Source organism: Pinus tabuliformis, chromosome 3_2, assembly GCF_031772625.1.
Source record: "Pinus tabuliformis cultivar Carrire ecotype Pingquan chromosome 3_2, CPIR1, whole genome shotgun sequence".
NCBI lineage: Eukaryota > Viridiplantae > Streptophyta > Pinopsida > Pinales > Pinaceae > Pinus > Pinus tabuliformis.
The window spans coordinates 1204861117-1204882166 of record NC_142302.1 but is presented as its reverse complement, the minus strand read 5'-3'; the positions used below and the strand labels follow the sequence as shown (position 1 = coordinate 1204882166).

Here is a 21050-nt window from a genome sequence, read left to right as displayed (position 1 = left end):
GGGGGGAATGTTGACACCTAATCCTCTGCGATTGGGTGAATGTGGAATGTGAACAATCATCAAGAAGATGAACTGATCAGTCACATTCATGTATATAACAATAGCTACCTAATGAAATAATCGAATCAGTTTTTCTGCCAAGTCTTCCTGGTCAGACACTACCGAGTGACTTTCAAGCGGTTTTGACATGAATTGGCTCAACACACTAACAGAGTATGCTAAGTCAGGTCTGGTTGTTGTAAGATATATCAAGCTGCCAACCATCTGTCTATACATTGTAGCATCAACCTCTTTAGTGCCATCGTCACTGCTCAACTTCAGATTCTGCTGCAAAGGTGTCGCTGCTCATCTACACTGATCCATACCAAACTTTTCTAACAGATTTCTGGCATACTTCCCTTGGGTAAGAAAAGTTTTCCCAATATCTCTACATACTTCTAATCCGAGACAGTAATGAAGTCTTCCAAGATCTTTCATCTCAAAAACTTGTGCCATAAGCCTTTTGATTCCTCTGATTAAATCATCTGCATCTCCTGTTATAGTCATGTCATCTACATACAAAGAAATCAGAATAATCTGCCCTTGCTTATTGTACTTGGTATACAAATTTGGGTCATTCAAACTTCTATGAAATCCATACTCTAAAAAGAAAGAATCAACCTTTTCATACCAAGACTTGGGTGCTTATTTTAAACCATATAAATCCTTTTTCAATCTGCAAACAAGATGTTCCTGCCCCTGCTTTACAAACCCTTCTGGCTGTACTAAGTAAATTTCCTCTTTTAACTCACGATTTAAAAATGCAGATTTGACATCAAGCTAGTGTAGCTCCCAATTATATTTAGTAGCTAAAGCAATAAGCATTCTAATTGTATTTAACTTTGCTACATGTGCAAAAATATCATCAAAATCGATACCTTCCTGCTGTGAATATCCTTTTGCAACCAACCTAGCTTTTAATTTCTCTATACTTCCATCTGCATTCATTTTTGGTTTAAACATCCATTTACATCCTATGGGTGTTTTATTCTTAGGCAATTCAACTAAATCCCAAATATCATTTCTAAGAATTGATTCCATCTCTTCATTCATTGCAGCTCTCCACTCCTTAAATTGACTAGCTTCTTTGTAATTAGTGGGCTCTACAATGTTCAAAACATTTGACATCAAAGCATAGTCTCCCAATTTTAATGGTAATTGAGTCTTCCTACCAGATCTCCTTGGTAGGGGACTTACCTCAAATTTGTTTTCTTCAGCTCTAAATGGGCTTGCTTTATCACCTTCTTCCTGTTCTTCTTTTTTCTCTTCTTTCTGCTCTTGCTCTCTTTCATCCTCGCTATTTTCATCCATCAACAATGGAATGTGTCAATCATCACCAATGTCATCTTTCCCTTCCTGTACCTGTTCATGAAACACTACATCCCTGCTTGCAAATATCTTATGAGTCTCAGGATTGAACAATTTATATGCTTTAAATTCTGTGGCATAACCAACAAAGATGCATTTAACTGCTTTGGGTATATGGGCAAATGCTTTTGACCCAAATACTCTTAGATGATTTACTGCTAGTTTGAATCCATATAGAGCTTCGAAAGGAGTTTTGAAGCTAATATACCTCGTAGGCCTTCTATTCTTCAAATATATAGCAGTATTAATAGCTTCTGCCCAAAAACTATTAGATAGATCCATACCTTGTAACATGCTCCTTGCGCACTCCACTAAGGTTTTGTTTTTGCGTTCTGCGACTCCATTCTACTATGGTGTGTGTGGCACTGTAAACTGCTGAACAATCCCATGAGATTTGCAGAATTTCATGAATTCCCCTAGCTTGTATTCTCCCCCTTTATCGGATCGGAGAATTTTTATACTCTTACCAAACTGTTTTTCCACCAAGGTTTTAAATTCTCTAAAGCACTAGAAAGTCTGACTTTTCTTACTCAGAAAATAAACCCATGAATATCTAGTGCATTCATCAGTAAATAACAAAAATAATATGCTCCACCTAGCGACCTTGTATGCATAGGTCCGCATATATCAGTGTGCACTAGTTCTAAAATATTTGTTTCCTTCCTCCTATCATGCATAGGAAACTGTTCTCTATGCATTTTACCTAAGGCACATCCATCACAATTTAACTGAATATTACGAAAGATAGGGAGCCCCTCAACCATACCTTTTCTCTACAATAGCATGACGTTTTGCAAATTCAAGTGACCGAATCTCTGATGCTAGAGTTGTTCGACTGTCGATCCTCTTGCAACCATGGCTCACTTTGATATACTCTTTACATCTAGTCTGTATAGGCTTCCAACACGCACGCTTGTTGCAACTATTTCTTTCCTGCAATCCTTTATCACACAGTGAGTCTTGAAGAACTCGACTTGCATATCTTGATTAGTTATCATGGATACAGATATCAGATTTTTCTTAATTCCAGGTACATATAAAACATTCTGAAGATGACTAATTTTTCCATTTTGTAACTTGACTGGAATAACCCCATAACCTTTAATCTCATATCCACTATCATCTCCTAAATAGATTTTTGATCCGTATGTACTTTCTTCAAGACTATCAAAAAATTCATTTTTACCTGTCATGTGAGAGGATGCTCCGGAATCAACATACCATATGTCATCCTCATCAGATGCTGAAAGGTCATGGTCGACTATGAACAGTCGAAATTCATGACTGAAATCTTTATCTTCTTCAACATCATCTTCAACAAAGTATCCTCTGTGCTTTGCCTGCTTCCTCTTTGCATCATCAGCCTGCTTCTTAAAGCATAAACTCTGTATATGGCCCTTCTTTCCACAATAATAACATTTCTTTACAGAATAATTTGCAATCATACCTTTATGTGAATGCTTCTGCGATGTTCCTCCTTTCTGCTGTGATTTCTGTTGTGGTTGCTTCCCTCTGAATGATCGTCGTTTCGCCATCAGCGCAAGATCATCACTCTGGGGGTTCAAGTTCTGCCGCCGCTCCTCCTCTTGCAGCAAGAACCCTATCAGATCATTAAATGTGGGCGCTTTCTCCTCTGCCACTAATCTAGTGATGAACATTTGAAATTCATCTCGCATCTCGTTCAGTGTCATTGAGACAAGATCAGAGTTAGATTCCGCCTCTCCGATGTTCCCCAATGCATCTTTCACATATTTGATTCACGCAACAAATGCAGCAGCAGTCTCATTTTCGTTCACCCTCATCGAAAATAGCTTGCTTTTAAGTGCCATAACTCGGCTTGTGTTCTGGGTCTGATACAGATTTTTGATGGTCGTCCAGATCTTCGCAGACATTTTACAGTCTCTGACGTGCGAGATAACATTGTCCTTCACAAACATTTTCAGCAAAACTTTCGCCTTGTTCTCTCGTTTATCGCAGTCTTGCTCCCGCGCCCCCGCATTCACCCTATGCTCATCACCTATAACTCTGCACCAAGCATTCACACCTTCAAGCAAGCTCTGGATCTTAAACTTCCAGTTCGTGAAGTTAGATCCATCGAGTTTCCCAGACTCGTGGAGGTAAGATTCCATCGTATTACTCTTTCTGATCAAATTTAAAAAATGAATCTACCCAATAGTAACAAAAAATCGATACCTTTCAAATCGATCTGTCACCGATCTGCTGATCTCATGATCTACCCACTGATTCAAATTTGGCAATATCTAACAACTCAGCAAGATCAATCCCGCTCTGATGAGCAAATTCGTTGTTTTTCAATACAGCCAAAAAATCGATCTGATCAAAACTGATCTAATCTGCCTCTCCCGGATAGATCTACAACTTCTCTGATTTGCTCCCTTCGCAAATCGCCAAACGAAGATGAGGCTTCCCGCAGATCTCTTTGAAGTTGGATTGGCGTGTCCTCGAGCGTATTGGTGCGTTCCTGAGTGAAAAATCCGTGCCAAGAAGAAATCAGTTAGAGTAAAATTTGTTGGCGCGATTTTTCCGTGATTTTCCGCGCCAATCGGGTAATTTGCCACTCTGGCGCGATTAACAGACGAACAGTCATGCCAATTCTGCTTCCTGGCGCTACTGTCAACATGAAAAGCACGCCAATCCCCTTCTACTCAGAAAATTAAAAAAAAACATCCAGTCCGAGCCAGGTGTTCTGCAGTCCACCTGCTCAATTGAGCACAAAGCTCCTTGTGTACACGCGGCCACAGAGGCAACTCACACCACACGGGCAATTATACCACAAGGCAAGCTGGCCACAAAGGAACTTCAGTCACAAGAGCTGATACAAGATCAGGCTCACCCAATGTGAGCTCTGATACCAAGATAAAATGTGAACAAAGTTGAAAAAGAAGGAGATGTAGCTCACACGTCAGGCCTGCACCTGGAGACTACACTCAGAACAGAGAGATCACTCTCATACACTCTATGACACATCAATGAAATATTACATCATTTAAGTATAATACTAGGAATTAGGAAGTTGAAACCGAACCCCTAAACTCTAGGAACTAACCCTAAACTAGGGAGAACGTTACAACTATGTAATCATTTTCTCCATTAATACAAAATAATATAATTATTTTCAACTAAATGCACCGTGACATGGGCCTACCTGCACTGAAGCGCACTTACCCCTGAGCAAGGCTACGTTGGTCCCTCAAGGAGGCATTTCTGGAGGGATTCAGGCCAAGAAACTCTCAGGGAGGGAGGCATTCAAAGTGATGACTTGTCTAGGGCATGTAGCAAATGAATTAGGGTTTGATGAACCCTAAAAGTACTGATCTAAATGATGGGAGTGATGTGCCAAAATAGACCTGTAACAGTTGCCCCCTAACAAATGAAGTCGAAAATGTTAATGTTGAGTGATATGCTTTACGATGTGATGAGGAGGTTCCAAAGTGGATGGTGACCTGCATCAATTACAATACATAATATCATGATATTTTGATTTTTTTTCATGAATCACTGATGGAATGCATACCTGGTTGAAGGGAAAGTACCCCTAGGGTCCTTTGGGCTAAGACTCTACCAGACTGAAAATTGCTTATTCAAAGAAACACACACACACAGCCATCATTTTACTTTTAAGCAAATTCTAATGTTTAGGGTACATACCTAAGGTCCTACGTTCGAGAAGACCGTTAGGGTGCAAACCCTTCTTGGAGTTCCCTTCTTCTTTCTTTGACCTGCACGACAAACAAATCAAAGAACACAACAGTACATGTATAGAAGTTTATATATAAATCATCTTTATGCTATAAAGTTAGTTATAAAAAATCTTTAAGTAACCACTTTCATAAGAATTCAACACAAGAATCTCATAAGCATAAAGAAAGATTATTCGGGAACAAAGACGTGTTTCTTTATATATAAAGGCAAATAAAGTACATATATCGGAAAGATATCACCTGAACACCTTCAGCAGGCTCCAAGCAAGCTTCCTCCCGGATTCGTTCCAGCCTCCAGCCTCCAACAAGAGCTCCTTCCAAGTCTTACTCAATGATGATGTCAAGGATGAATGATCACCAATACACATGGAAACAAGGGTTTCCTATGCAAAATGGGGGAAGTGCAGAATGCACCAAGGACTTCAGACCTGGTCTAAGGGAAAAATCTCAGCATAATAATCTTGCTCTCCTTTCTCTCTCCCCCCTTGGCCTTCCCTTTGATGTCTTTTTATACCCTCTCCAAAGTAGTTTTTTAGTTAGGAGTTGGTTGGGAACAGTTAGGCCACGGGCACTAACAGGTGATCCAGCAGGTAAACCCGCGATCACCGCCCGAAAAAGAGGAATTTATTATTTTTTTAAGTGTTTTAATAGATACACGCGGGTTGGGTATGACAGACCCGTGTGTACACGCGTTTAACACAGGGCAAAGTCACGTATAGGGAATAAAACACTGTTTTTTTAAATTTTTGGACCAGGTCTGGAAGGAGGGGTTGCCCTAGGCCATAAGTGCAGCATCACAAACCATAAGAGTGAGATTTGGAGCTATAACAGATGCCCCCTAATGTATGAGGTCAGAAGGGGAACATGATGGCCGAAATATATTAAGTAAGTACAAGGAAAAGAACTCTGCCGAAAAACCGAGGAGGACTTCACCAAAATTCAGCCTGCCAAGCCACCGAAAGGAGATCAGAAAGAAACACTGTCTGAGGCGGGCATACCCATGCTCAGGAAAAGTAAAGCATGTCCGCATATCAAGTACGAGTGGATCCACTAAGTATACAAGTATAAATGACTGTAAAATACATAATGGATCATCTGATCATAATGAGTAAGTACATGTCTGAATATCACATATCAAACTGTCAATGATGCTGAAAGATGCAACGGATCACTGAAATCAAAGACTGATCCCATAAGGTACCAACTGAACATGATGGAATAGGATGGTACTACACTGCAAACTCAGGTGCCAGCATATAGAATGTCGCCATGACTGACTGCAACATATAAGGTGGAGTGGTATCAACTAGCAGCAACAGGAGCAACTGTCAAGTGAACCAATGAATGCTGATACAACCTGAGGTCTTCACCGACTGCCGTGGTACATTTCTACACCATGGGAATAAATGATCTGAAGTCGACCATGTGAGAAATCGTTTGATTACCGGTCATTGATGTATACCGTTAACAAACGCGAGACTACTCACCGATAATGATAATGAGCGTCAAGGTACCCAGTACAATCTAACAAGTGTGAATAGATGAGTTGAAGTCGAACACCTGTAAGAATCTATCAATCAGGAGACAATGATGGTTTCCCACTGTCGATAGCGAGGAATCTGCCACTAATGACTGCAAACCCCAAGGTACTGCCAAATGGACTCTAGATCTTTGCCCCAGAGCAATGAGTCGGAGTCGATAGGGAAAGATCCGCTAGAAGGAAGGCATTAAGGCATCCTCCATCAATCTAGCGCGAGTGTAACCCGTAGGCCAATAATGTGGAAGGAATCGGACGAAAAAGATGTAGTAACCCAACCGAAGTACGTTTCCGGCGTACACAAGATGTGGCTAGCGCACGGCAGAAACCCTCTGAACCAACCAATAATGAAAGCTGACACAGAGGCGAGGTATCCACCAATAGGGTCAAATGGAAACCAAGGTACTGCACGAATCTCAATGTGTGATAATGTATGCTGATGTCGAACACAAGGGAAACCACTCAGTCAAAGACCCATGATACTGATCGATGCTGAGCACAAGGTGACCTATCAATAATGAAAATAGGGCCAGGGTGCGGTCTCTAGGTCTGCCCTCAGAGCAATGTGTCGTCGTCGATAAGGACAAGACCCGCCAGCAAGAAGTCAATGGGGACCTTCTCAAACCGGCACGAGTGAAGGACCAATATAACTGATGTGATGATAGACATGACACTGACAACCAGGGATGGCCGACTGAAAAATGAGTCAAGAGACACCGCAGAAAGGCCGACTCAGGCTAACTTCCCTTGAACAAAAGCACGACTCAATGTGACTATGTGGCAGCATATAATGAATCTGTATAAGTTCGTCATGCAGGAGGCACGAACGAACCCTCCATATGATTGGAAGAGATAACCAATCGGGGGAGAACTGACTCGATAACAAGGTTATGGCTTACCTAAGTCAAACTAAATCCCACCCATGTGGAGGAGACTTTGTTTTGAGTGCTTTGTTCAAGGGCGACACGACTGACTCTAGCTGCCAACAATAAATGGAAATAATGTCCCTGTTCCCGCTCTTTTTGGAATATTTAATTTTTTTGTCTTTTTCTGATAAGCCGGAAAAAGAATAAAAGAATGCTATGGTACAGTGGAAAGAACGAGTGTCGGTGAAACAGATGATCTAGTTCCTGGGAAAGGAACGTTCCTATGCTCAATGCAGGGAGGTGAAAAACTGGTCAGTGACACTCAAAGGTATGTTCCTTCCACGGATCAAGGTATGTCAAGCTGCAGAAGTCAAAGGTATGCAAGGTTGATTTTGCAGACGTCATGGTCAAAAGTGGGTTTAACACGAGTCCAAGTGAAGCCGGCTATAGGCCAAAAGGTGCAAATGGTCAACATGCAATGCAGAAGTACAACTCAACACACATAGGAGCCTCTGGGGTATAAGGCCAGAACGAAACGAAGAAGCAAAGAAGAATGAGTCTTCAACGCATAAGTCATGGCGGGACTACAGAGGACTCCCGAGCCTAGGGATGAAAAATCTGCATGAGTGCCAAGCGACAATAAGGTACTAACTAGGGCACCCATGATAAGGTAGGCTCTACCACACAAGTCATGATACTTCTAAGCAATGAGAAGGTTCCGCACCAGACCTTGGTGGGGTCGATCCTAAGGCCAAATGGAAAAGGAAACTGATAAGTGCACAATGCAGGCGGAAGAACCTAACCTATATGCCAGTTTCGAGAACCAATACCTGTCAGAACGGACCAATCATAAACTTCCAAAGGAGAAATCTTCCAAGTTCTGTAAACATAAATAGGAACACTAGACACGAAGTTAATACATCCCACATATAAACTCCATATAAAATCTTTGTGTTATAGGATACAAAACTTGAAAATGCGTACCTCATATATACAATATGGTACAGGGAACAACGCAGCCTTGCGGCTTATGCATAATAGTTCTGCTGAACAACCCCTTTGCAGGGATCGGACCAAGGACTCCTTTGGTAGTCATAACTCATGGCTTCAAAGAATTCCTCCTGTGAAGGCAAAACAAGATCTGAGAAATCATGAGAACTACAAGGATCAAAAGAGGGAATTAAAGGGTCCCATGTCCCTATAGGAAGAATCTCTCGGTCAACTGCCGGGACCAAGTCCCAAGAAGGAGAATAATAAGTCAAAGGATCCTTCTTAGAAGCAATTGAACATTGAGGCTTCAATGCCACATAATTGACCCGTGGCGGGGTAGAGTCTACTTGCACACTTGGAACAAACCAAGGGGCATTCTGCAGTAAAGTCGAATTAGGGTGGTGATTATCAAATGCAAGCTGATCAATAGTGACAATATTCCCGTTATGAGGAAAGCACATTACTCGAAAGAGTGAAGACACCACAGCATTCATAGCATAGACATAATCACGCCCAAGTAGCATATTAAAGTCTAAAGGGCTATCAACCACCATCATATCGATTAAGACAGTCTTCCCACCTAAAGTGATAGGCACTTGAGGAAGAACACCCATAGATTCACCAGGCCTTCTATCATAGGCTAACAACTGACTCTGAGCTGTCAACAACTTTGGGGAACCCAAAGCTTTCCAAGTCGAAGAGGATATAATACTTGTAGAGGATCCTTCATCCACCATACATCGATAGACATTTGTGGAATTGACTCTGACCTTTATTTGGAAAGGTGCAGCGGAAGGAAGACGAGGCTCAACAAGACTATTCCAATCAAAGGAAACACTCTTAGAACTTGGAGGGGGAACATTCGAAGAAACCGGAGTGCCCCCTATACCAGAAGACTCTGTACTAGAGATCAAACAGACTCTTTTGTTAAGCACTTCACCCCCCAAAAGAGGAGTGTAATCGGCCAGCGATTGCACTGGCTTTACCACATTATCAACCAATGGTTGATGGGATTGATGAGAAACCAAATCAGAGCTAGGAGTAGAAGTACTTTCAGACTCGGACCATATCCTTTGAACCTCTGGAATACCAGGGCATAAATGAGTAAGATGGTCTCCCTTGCATATCTTACAAGGGAACTTAGGTTTAAAACTTCTACGTCCAGGTTTCTTATCAACCTCCATTCCGCCAACATGACTAGCAGTGGTTTGCGGAGAGTCCTGAACATGACTTGCAGAGGTCGGTGACTCTTTGCTAGTATGACTCGCAGTGACTAGACTCATGCCTCCAGCATGACTTGCAGCGGCTGAAGACTCATCTCCAACATGACTGGCAGAGGTTGAAGATGAAGTGCTAGTATGACTTGCAGTGACTAGACTTGTGCCCCCAGCATGACTTGCAGCGGCTGAAGGCTCATCTCCAACATGACTGGCAGAGGTTGAAGATGAAGTGCTAGTATGACTTGCAGTGACTAGACTTGTGCCCCCAGCATGACTTGCAGCGGCTGAAGGCTCATCTCCAACATGACTTGCAGAGGTTGAAGACTCATCTCCAACATGACTCGCAGAGGTTGAAGATGAAGTGCTAAAATTATTCTTCTTCTTTGACTTCCTTTTTCTCCTCTTTTTAGATTTCTTGTTACAAGAAGGAGGAGAAGAAGGAATCCCAGATTTCTCTTTGAGAGAAGATGAACAATTAGCACCCATATGATGCCCCTGAAATAAAGCATCCAACTGAGAAGCTTCAAGAGCATTCGGAATATTCGGAGTGGACCACAGCCAAACGGGTAGTCCAACATTCAACCCAGGAATATTCAAAGTGGCCATCAAGGGAGTACCAACGTTTCCAAAGAAAGGAAAAGCACAAGGATCCCCTTTTGGGAGGGTACCTTGGTTGGTTTCCACAGGAATATTAGCCATATTTAACTGACCCAAAGACCCTTTCCCTTGCGGGAATATAGAAATAACTCTTCAAAGAATATGGATAAGCAATCAAAACCTTTGCCCTTGAGGAGGCAACTCCACAACTTCTGAAAGAACAACCAAAAGCCTTTCAAGATCGGTAGAGTGGTAAACCGGTCATTCAGAACACAAAGTCCAAACGTGACCAGACAAAAATACCTAAAGCCAACTATATACAAGGAGCAAAGAGCACTCACTATAAAGTCCCTAAAGATACAGCCAGTCAAACAACTTTCAAGTATTTCCGCTCCGGGTGATTAGGACCGGACACCAAAATATGAGAAAGTGGAGTCAGGGGCCTTCCGAAGATAGTCTGGGATAATGACGGCCCAGTCCTATCAGCGAAGGTATCAGAGGAAGTTACGCTGACCTCCTAACAACAGTCTGCGCCGGTGCAAGCCCCCAAGCTTCGCAAGGGTGCCCTCCAGTAGTACTGTCGAGAGTGATACAACGTCGACCTCAGGTGCCACGGGATTCCCCTCCGCAGCCACCTATGCAGATCCCTAGTAGAGGCAACTATGGGTACCAACTCGTCACAGAAGCCAGGCGGAACAGTCGTGAGGTAAGTTCGGACAAGTAGGAGAGGGGGTATCTCTCTTCCCTGTCTTCACAGACCCTCGTGCTTAACTCCCAGATCCGGAGCTTTCCTGGTCTTCCTAACGCTATTGGATGTACTCTCTTTAATCAGACTCTTATGTTTGACGTTTTGTGTGGCCTTGGAGAGTTAACTCTCCACTCGCCTAATCCAAGGCCCTAAAATCCTAAACTTGTTGGTGTAATAACTAAAACAAAAAGTTCTAGTGGATTTTAATTAAGCGCTTGATTTTATTAGGCTGTTCTTTAAGTCAAAGGTAACGGAAGTGAAACTTGTGGTGTTTTTAGGACGCAAAAAGAAACTATCCTAACTACATGCACATGCACTTTTTCGTTTCGATGAAGAGCAATTTCTATGAGGTTCAGATGTACTTCAAATTAAACAAAGTTTTTTGCTTTCTTTTCAAACTCCACACTCACAAAAGCTAACAAAACTATGCATGCCTAAAAGAGGATGCAAAGCTATGCTAATGCAAGAACTATATGTGAATGCAAGATTTTAAGACTACTCTAAAAACAAAAGAAGGAAAGTTGCTTTCTTACCAAATTTGTCTTGCCACTAAGATGCTTAGATAGAAGATGATGTGTTACCAATCATTTCGTCCAAACAATAAAAACAAGTTCGAAGATAAAGACAAAGCACTTTCACTTCGCTAAAAAGGAAATCAAATGAAAAGCAAGTTTAAGAAAGCGAAACTCAAAACTTTCAAAAGATTTTCTTTCAATCAAACCAAGAAGTCTTTTTCAAAGGAAAACTCTAAAAAATACTGACACCAATGATTGATAAACAAGCAACCAAACACTTTTGTGAATTGACACCTTTCAAATGATGAGAACTCAACAAAAATAAAATGTGTTCGAAATCGCTTTTGACAATCAAAAGCAGCAATGAAAGTCCAAGAAATCAAAAGACAAGTTTCAAGAAAATGGTAACAAACAACTTTCCCGAAACGAAGGAGCAAATGGTCATAAAAATGATTTCGTTAAGCAAACAAAAATGTCATGAAAACAAAATGGACACAAAGATTGAACACAATCTTCCCACTCTGCCGAAACAGAGCAATCAAGATTCTTAAACAGAAATCTTGTGTGTCAAAAATCAATGACGCTTGCAATCAACGAAAAACAAGACTAGCACTCCTTATAACTAGAGAGAGTTCGAAACAAGATGCCCCCTGTTCAACAGAGAACTGTCACTGGGAATTGACTGTTTTAAACTGACCCAAACCACCAGACAGACATTCAGCAAAAGAAAAATTATAAATCTTGAAAATTATGTGATATACGCGCCTGCAATTATTTGCAGAATGCGTGTATACGCGACTGTAACTAAGGAAACCTGCGTATACGCGGGTTTACTTAGTGCAACTTGCGTATATACGCTTCTGTAATCCAGAAAAAGTGCGTATCTGAAGTCTTTCAAGAAAAATAAAAAAACACAAACTGAAAAACTGGAAAAGCTTGGAGTTCAAGAAAATATCAGACAGTCAGAACCAACAAACAGAGGGACTGAGCCTTGATTGGCTTGAGGACTACCCAAACTAGGAACAACAAGAGTGTTGTCCCCAGCGGAGTCGCCAATTCTGGTTGAAGGGAAAGTACCCCTAGGGTCCTTTGGGCTAAGACTCTACCAGACTGAAAATTGCTTATTCAAAGAAACACACACACACAGCCATCATTTTACTTTTAAGCAAATTCTAATGTTTAGGGTACATACCTAAGGTCCTACGTTCGAGAAGACCGTTAGGGTGCAAACCCTTCTTGGAGTTCCCTTCTTCTTTCTTTGACCTGCACGACAAACAAATCAAAGAACACAACAGTACATGTATAGAAGTTTATATATAAATCATCTTTATGCTATAAAGTTAGTTATAAAAAATCTTTAAGTAACCACTTTCATAAGAATTCAACACAAGAATCTCATAAGCATAAAGAAAGATTATTCGGGAACAAAGACGTGTTTCTTTATATATAAAGGCAAATAAAGTACATATATCGGAAAGATATCACCTGAACACCTTCAGCAGGCTCCAAGCAAGCTTCCTCCCGGATTCGTTCCAGCCTCCAGCCTCCAACAAGAGCTCCTTCCAAGTCTTACTCAATGATGATGTCAAGGATGAATGATCACCAATACACATGGAAACAAGGGTTTCCTATGCAAAATGGGGGAAGTGCAGAATGCACCAAGGACTTCAGACCTAGTCTAAGGGAAAAATCTCAGCATAATAATCTTGCTCTCCTTTCTCTCTCCCCCCTTGGCCTTCCCTTTGATGTCTTTTTATACCCTCTCCAAAGTAGTTTTTTAGTTAGGAGTTGGTTGGGAACAGTTAGGCCACGGGCACTAACAGGTGATCCAGCAGGTAAACCCGCGATCACCGCCCGAAAAAGAGGAATTTATTATTTTTTTAAGTGTTTTAATAGATACACGCGGGTTGGGTATGACAGACCCGCGTGTACACGCGTTTAACACAGGGCAAAGTCGCGTATAGGGAATAAAACACTGTTTTTTTAAATTTTTGGACCAGGTCTGGAAGGAGGGGTTGCCCTAGGCCATAAGTGCAGCATCACAAACCATAAGAGTGAGATTTGGAGCTATAACAATACCCATGTTCAGCATATAAACTTTCATTACAAGTACATCGATAGTCATCTATAGATATAGACACATGATGGTATGACCATCAGTGTAAAGCCATTGTACGGATGATTTGGTACTTTCCTGAAATCGCAACCTGGGTGGATGAAACTAGATCTGGGGTCTTCTATCTTGTTCAATCATTTGCTCAAGTACGAGTCTAACCATGCGAATATGTGTTATGAGGTCGAACATGGGAAGACACCATATGATTGCCATCCAATGATGTAGGTCGTTAACGAAAGCAAGAGAATAACTAATAATGATAATGATCCTCAAGGTACTGTAGTGCATTCTGCATGGTGTGAATGGATGTTTTGATGTCGAACACCATACAAAGTCTTTCGGTCAAAGGCCAGTGATGTCAACCTATTGCTGGAAGTGAGAAACCTGTCATTGATGTATATAAGCCTCAAGGTATTGAAAGGGTGTTTCTAAGTCAACTTCTTGGATAATGTACTGATGTTGACAAGAAACGACTCTCGCAGGAGGGCCTTGATGTATCCCACATCAACGACACGAAACAAGTGTAATAATTTTTGGATACAAAATGTGACTGATGATGCAAGTTTCAAGAATGGTGGTCATGAAAATGAAGGTTTATTAGTATTGCAAAGGATGAATTTTAACTGAGTGACTTCTCTTGAACATGTCGTCGACACTATGTTAGGATATTCTGACACATAGGAAATAGTTAAGTATAGCTTGGTCTAGTGTATAGTTAGGTAAAGTGTGTTTCTTTACCATGTACTTTTGTAACTTGCAATCTGATAGTCACGATATGTTCTAGACATTGAGTGATCCGATAGTTCATTCTCTCCTCGTTATTACCAACACTTGATCTATGGCTTAACACTCGATTGGTCCATGATCTCTATTTAAAGAGCATGGAGGGTCATTTTTAGGGTAATCGTTCATGAGAGAAGCTTATGTAAATTTTCATTCTTTTATTAATAAATTGCCTGAAGTGGCCGCATTGGCTCAAGCCATGGATTGCTTCCCTCTTTGAGGGTTTCAACCATGTGAAGAATACTGGTGTATTGATCTATGATCTGTTTGTGAGCAGTGTCCTTTGGTGTCCTGTTTGAGGAACTTACCTTGTAAATTCCTACACGATATGAGATCTATTTTAGGGCCACATCAGTTGGTGATCCAAATCTGAAGCCGGTACAACTGCATCTGACTATGGTTTCCCAGATCTATTGTTTTTTACTACTTTTGGGCTGAGAGGACTGCTCTATTGTGTTAAGAGCATCTGTTCCAGTGAGGAACCCCTTTTGTTTCACACGAAAAGGTTTCTAGTTGCCCTAGCTATGTCATTTTTAAGATCTGGAGGTATACAGTCTTTATTTGTAGTTGTATCTATTCATCTCTCTATTTATTTCAGTTTATTTAGCTCTTTGTTTTTTATTATTAGATCTATACCTTTCATTTATGTGTATGCTCTTTGCCCCGCGGCTCTGTGCAATCTGGGAAAATTAGAAACATAAAGGAAGGATTTTTCTCATGTGTATGCTCTTTTCTGCCACGCCTTAGTGTGATCTCGGAAAATCAGAAACATTGAGGAAAATATTTAGTTTCCATCTAAATCTAACCTCAAGCCGTAAGGTTTGTTTTTTTTGTATGTTTGTGTTAGGTTTTGTGGTTTTTGTTTTGTAGGAAAAAAGAGATTTTTCAAGTAAGGATGCACTGCAAAGCTTCAACGACTGAAAAGAAAAAAAACCCCTTCCTCTTTTCCAAAAATCACTAACCTTTTAAAGTAGCTCACTTGGTCCAAAGTTACTTTATGAGAATAGAGGTCTTGAGTTCAAGTCTTTCTTTTTGTTGAGTTACTTTTTAGAAAGCACATGTAGCTTATGTTTTAAAGTTACTTTATGTAGAAGTGTTCTCACCCATTATAAAAGGTGAGTCACTTATAATTCTAATGTCTCTTTATCTTTTTTTTAAGTTACAATTTAGTGGGTAGCTCATAAAGTACCATTGTAAAAGTGACTTTCACTTATTCATAAAAGTGAGTCACATAATTTTTTTTTTTAAGTGAGCTAATTAGATTAAGTTGGAAACGGGGAGGGAATTTTTTTTTTAATATAACATTATCATTCATTTCCGCACATTCACGCACTTCATTAGCATCTTCAATAACCTTTTTCAAAAAGCCATAACTTCTTCATCCGGAAGCCGTTTTCAGAGCTGTTTTTTTAATCAGCCTAATTTTTCGAGATCTTTCCATTGGAACACTTAATTTCAACATCTACAGCTTCATCTGTTGTTAAAATTGAAAGTTCATGCCAAGTTATTCTTAATGGCACCAACTACTTCCAATGGTGGTCCTACATTGTGGATTTACTGAGAAGTAAAGGTCTTTATAGAATAGCCTCAGGCCAAGAAACCAAACCTCAAGATGAAATAAGGAAGCCAAATGGGAAAATACGCAAGATCAAGCACATGGGTTGATAAGGATATCTATTTCTCTAGACCTTAAATTACATATCGAAGAACTTGATACTCCTAATGAAGCAATGAAACATATCACTAAATTTTTTGGAATTAAAAATGAAATTAGAGCCCATCAACTCGAAATGAGCTGCTTACATGCGACCCCAATAACTTTTCTTCCATTGAAGATTTTTTGTCCAAGCTCAAGACTCTTAGACTTGTCTTAGAAGGTGTTAAGGTTAAGAAAGAAGATGGTAGCCTTAACTATTCCATTCTTACTAAGTTGGGACCAGCCTACTCTGTGTTTGTTTCCACCTTCCATTCTACTAGAGAAGCCTTTATTTCTCAAGGACAAGACTACAGGTCCCCCTCTTTTGATGCCTTTTGTCATTCTTTAATAAGAGAACAAGAAAAACTCTTATATCTTGGTCTTCATAATCTTGGAAAATTTTCTAAGAAATCCTTAGCCGCTCAACAGCAACCAAATTAAAAGAATCCTAAGAAGAAGTATCCTAAAAAGAATGGTCCTAAAGCAAATAAGGTTCCTAAGCAATTTCAGTCTCAAAATGAAAAATCATTTGAAGAAAATGATAAGGCAAATAAAAACAAATGGAAGAAGGATGATAGACATTGCCACTTTTGTAATTGAGATGGCCACTTAGAATCCAAATGCTTTAATAATATGGAAGCCTTGGAAGCAGCAATGAAGAAGCATAACATCCATTTGGAGCACTCTTCAACTTCAACTTCATCTTCAAGAATAACACCTTTTGCATGTGGTTGTCAACCATCTCGATTTGGTTATGCACTAAATGTATCTTATTCTTCTCATTCTCATGAGTGGCTCATTGATTCCGGAGCTTCTTATCACATGGCCAAAAGCAAAGCCATGTTTTCTTCTTTAAATGATTGTAACACAAAAAATATATATGTTGGTGATGATAGATCTCTTAGTGTTGTACGGACTAGAACTATTCATCTAGACAATGGTCAATTTAATGATGTATTATGTGTTCCAAGCTTATCCTGTAGCCTTCTATCTGTATATCAAATAACTCATTCAAGTGAAGGTAAAATCGTTGAATTTTCACCTCACGATGTTGTAATTAAGGACTTAAGAGATCTTAGACAGATTTTAGCTACTGGCATTGCTAATGATTCTACAAGGTTGTATAAGTTTAACAACTTCGGGTCATCAAATCTTCCCTCGGTAATTGTTACTGATAATGATGAAGTGAGCAAGCTTTGGCATGAGCGATTTGGTCGCTTAAACTATCACTCCATTCAGAATCTATGTAAAGAAAACATGGTGATAGGTATTTTAATGGTATCTTGTAGAGATGGTATTTGTTTCATATGTGTACTCAAAAAACATCATTGGGATAGTTTTGAAAAACATGCCTCTTGGCATGCGTCAACCCCTTTACAGCTTGTGCATAGTGATTTATGTGGTCCACTTCCAGTTGTTTCATTCTCTATCTACAAGTATTTCTTAACTTTCCTTGATGATTTCTCCAGACGCACTTGGGTATACTTCTTAAAACTCAAGAGTGAAGTATTTAACATGTTCTTGGCTTTTAAGACCTTTGTTGAAAGACAATCTAGACATCAAATTCTTAAGCTAAGATCTGATAATGGCAGAGAATATGTTAACAACAAATTCATCAACTTTTGCACTAAGAATGGAATTCAAATGCAACATATTGTTCCATACCATTTGAGCTTGAAGGGCTTCTATTAATTTATGGTATGTTCTATGCTTATAACAGTTTACTTCTTTTTCTTATTATATTCCACCGATTAGCAATCACATGTACATAAAGTAAAGTGCAGATACAACATTAAACGATCGACAGAAAACAAGCCAAGACAAGAGACACAAGATGTGGCGGCTAGCGAGGGACAAACCCCACAATGTGTGGGGAAACCCTTTGATCAAATCTTCATTTATCTTCAATAATTCAGCAGAGAGAAATAGTACAATAAATCTGATTCATATCAGCAGTAGCAAACCCTAGATCAGTAGCATCAGCATTAGCGGCTTCATTATCAAACTAGGGCAGACCATATCTCACAAACCGACAGTCGGATTGACTTCATTCAACCACCAAAAGTTTCGGCTTCCAGAGGAGGTTCAGATGAACCTACAACGCCATTCAGATGAGGATATCTTCTAGGCCACGCAATTCAATCTTTACTTCTGCAGTTGCAGCTTCAGTTTCAGTAGTTTCCGGCTTCAAACTAGGGCAATCGATATCTTGCAAACCGTTCGTCGGATTGACTTCATTCCACCACCAAAAGTTGCGGCTTTCAAAGGAGGTTCAGATGAAACTACAGTGTAGTTCCAAAGAGGAGATCTTCTAGGCCACGCAAGTCAATCTTTACTTCTGCAGTTGCAGCTTCAGTTTCAACAGTTTCCGGCTTCAAACTAGGGCAGTCGATATCTTGCAAACCGTTCGTCGGATTGACTTCATTCCACCACCAAAAGTTGCAGCTTTCAAAGGAGGTTCAGATGAACCTACAACGCAGTTCCAAAGAGGAGATCTTCTAGGACATGCAAGTCAATCTTTACTTCTGCAGTTGCAGCTTCAGTTTCAGCAGTTTCCGGCTTCAAACTAGGGTGAGAGAGAGAGACCCATTTCAGCGCAGTAGAGAAGAGACTCATATCTCCGCAGTAGAGAGAGAGAGATGTGATGAGATGAGTGAGTATAAATGAGGAAAAGTCTTCTTATATTTATACACAACGTTGGTGGGTGAATAGATGCCACTGTTGGGCTTCTGAGCCTACATGAGTTGTAGGTCGGCTTGATAATAATTCCATAATCAAAATAAATTCATATCTCCATGAATACTTATCGGAATTAGATGATATTTATATCAATCCTACACCTCTCAATGAGAGGAATCTAATAAAAATATTATTAGCCATGAATAAGATGACCCACATGAAGTTTTGCCCTGGTTGCCAATTTTAACACTCTCTCTCAACCATAGAGAACTTCATCTGCAATCTGTCTATCGGTCATTACTATTCATCCATCAAATGCACTGCCTTGTACAGCCTGACCCTTGCCCTGCTCTGCTCTATTTTTCCTTTCTGCTTTGTCTTGTTCTGCCCTGCACTGATCTGTACTGTTTTGTTCTGTTCTGCTCTGCTCTTGCATTGTTCTGTTCTACTCTGCTTTTGTCTGAATTATGAAGAAGAAGAAATGATCGAGGATGTATCATATTGACTCAAAGTCAATCTCAGAGTATGTACCACTGGTCCCAGACCAGTCTCAACCAACCCAAAGTCAGCGCCATAGTGAGTACAACTCCAATGGTCCCAGACCAATATCATCCTCCACTGGCTCAAAGTGAGTCTCAGAGTATGTACTACTGATCCCAGACCAGTCTCAACCGACTCGAAGTCAGCGTCATAGTATGGTACAACTCCTACCACTGGTCCCAGACCAGTATCATTGATCCCAGATCAATGGAGGTCATCCTAGCGTAGGGAGTACGGTAGTTACAACGATGCGTCCATCGGTACTACTATGGTCCCTAACTTCATTTCCCTACTCATTGATTAGATGAGAGGTACTTCCCATGAGTCCCAGACTACATGGGTAGGATGCCTCGATAAGAGAACTAATCAATCATGCCCTCACAGGAGAACACATCAATCCTGCTACAATTGCCATGGAGAACACATCAATCTAGGCCTCACACGAGAACACATCAATCCTGCTACAATCGCCATGGAGAACACATCAATCTAGGCCTCACAGGAGAACTAATCATCCCGCTACACAGGAGAGTGAATCATCCTGTTCCACAAGAGAGCGAATCATCTTGTCCCACAATAGAAAGGATCATCTTGTTCCAGTGTGCACCACCAGTGGAGGGTGAGTCACCCTGTGGTCGTATGTTGCTCCAGTAATAACCACAAGCCCTCAGAGCTCCCAGAGCTCAATGTATGCAACATGCAGGACCCTTGTACAAGGGTTTCTTACTGACTCCAAGTCGTTTGTGAAAATCACAGATTAGATCTTTCCTCGAGGCTTTGACAAGGTGTATCAACCTGTACATCATCTTAATGCAATGGAGCCTCCTTTCTCATCAACTTACCATATCCAAGATGATGTCTATCTACTGGAGCAATCGACGAATACGGGATTCCTCAATAATCGAATCCCACCTCTGGTTGTTATAGAGAATCACAGTGGTATCCAATGTAAATCCAAACAGCTCACTGAAGAGCTTTCGCAACTAGACTACCTCACACGAGGTTATGCTAGCAACAATATATCCTGCTTCGGCGGTGCTCAAAGCCACCGACTTTTGCTTCCTGCTCATCCAGGATATCGAAGCAGATCCCAAGGTGAAACAGCACCCGGAAGTGCTCTTACGATCCACCACACTGCCTGCCCAATCAACATTAGTATATCCAAGTAGTCTCACATCTCCGGAAGTGTATCTTAATCCATGAGAGATTATGTCCTGAAGACATCTCAGAAGATTCCTGGCATCAATCCAGTGAGGCTCAACCAAATATGAGCTCACAATGCTAACTGCAAAAAATATGTTCGGACGGAGGTTCACCGAGAACATCAATGCGAATGAGTTTATGAAACTCAGAGGCATTTCCCAAATCTGGTCCGACATCAATACCATATAACTTCTAAAAGTTAAGATCCTTGAGGTAGTCACAGGCTTGCAGTCCATCATACCAAATATTTCCAATATCTTTACCACATATTTCCCTTGAGATAGGAAAATTTCCCTTGGCTTCTGCCATACTTCAAGTCCTAGGAAGTAGTGCATCAGTCCTAGGTCTTTCATTTCAAATTCAGAGGCCAGCTCCCTCTTACATTTGTGAATGAGAGGGTCTGCACCTATTAGAAAGAGGTTATCCACATA

At 40.6% G+C, this 21050-nt stretch overlaps 1 pseudogene; it reads right to left on the bottom strand.

Annotated features, from left to right (window-relative positions):
* LOC149185085 (strigolactones hydrolase CXE15-like) overlaps positions 1-3098 on the bottom strand; it is a 134318-nt pseudogene extending 131220 nt beyond the window's left edge.
* Positions 3099-21050: the final 17952 nt, after the last annotated feature.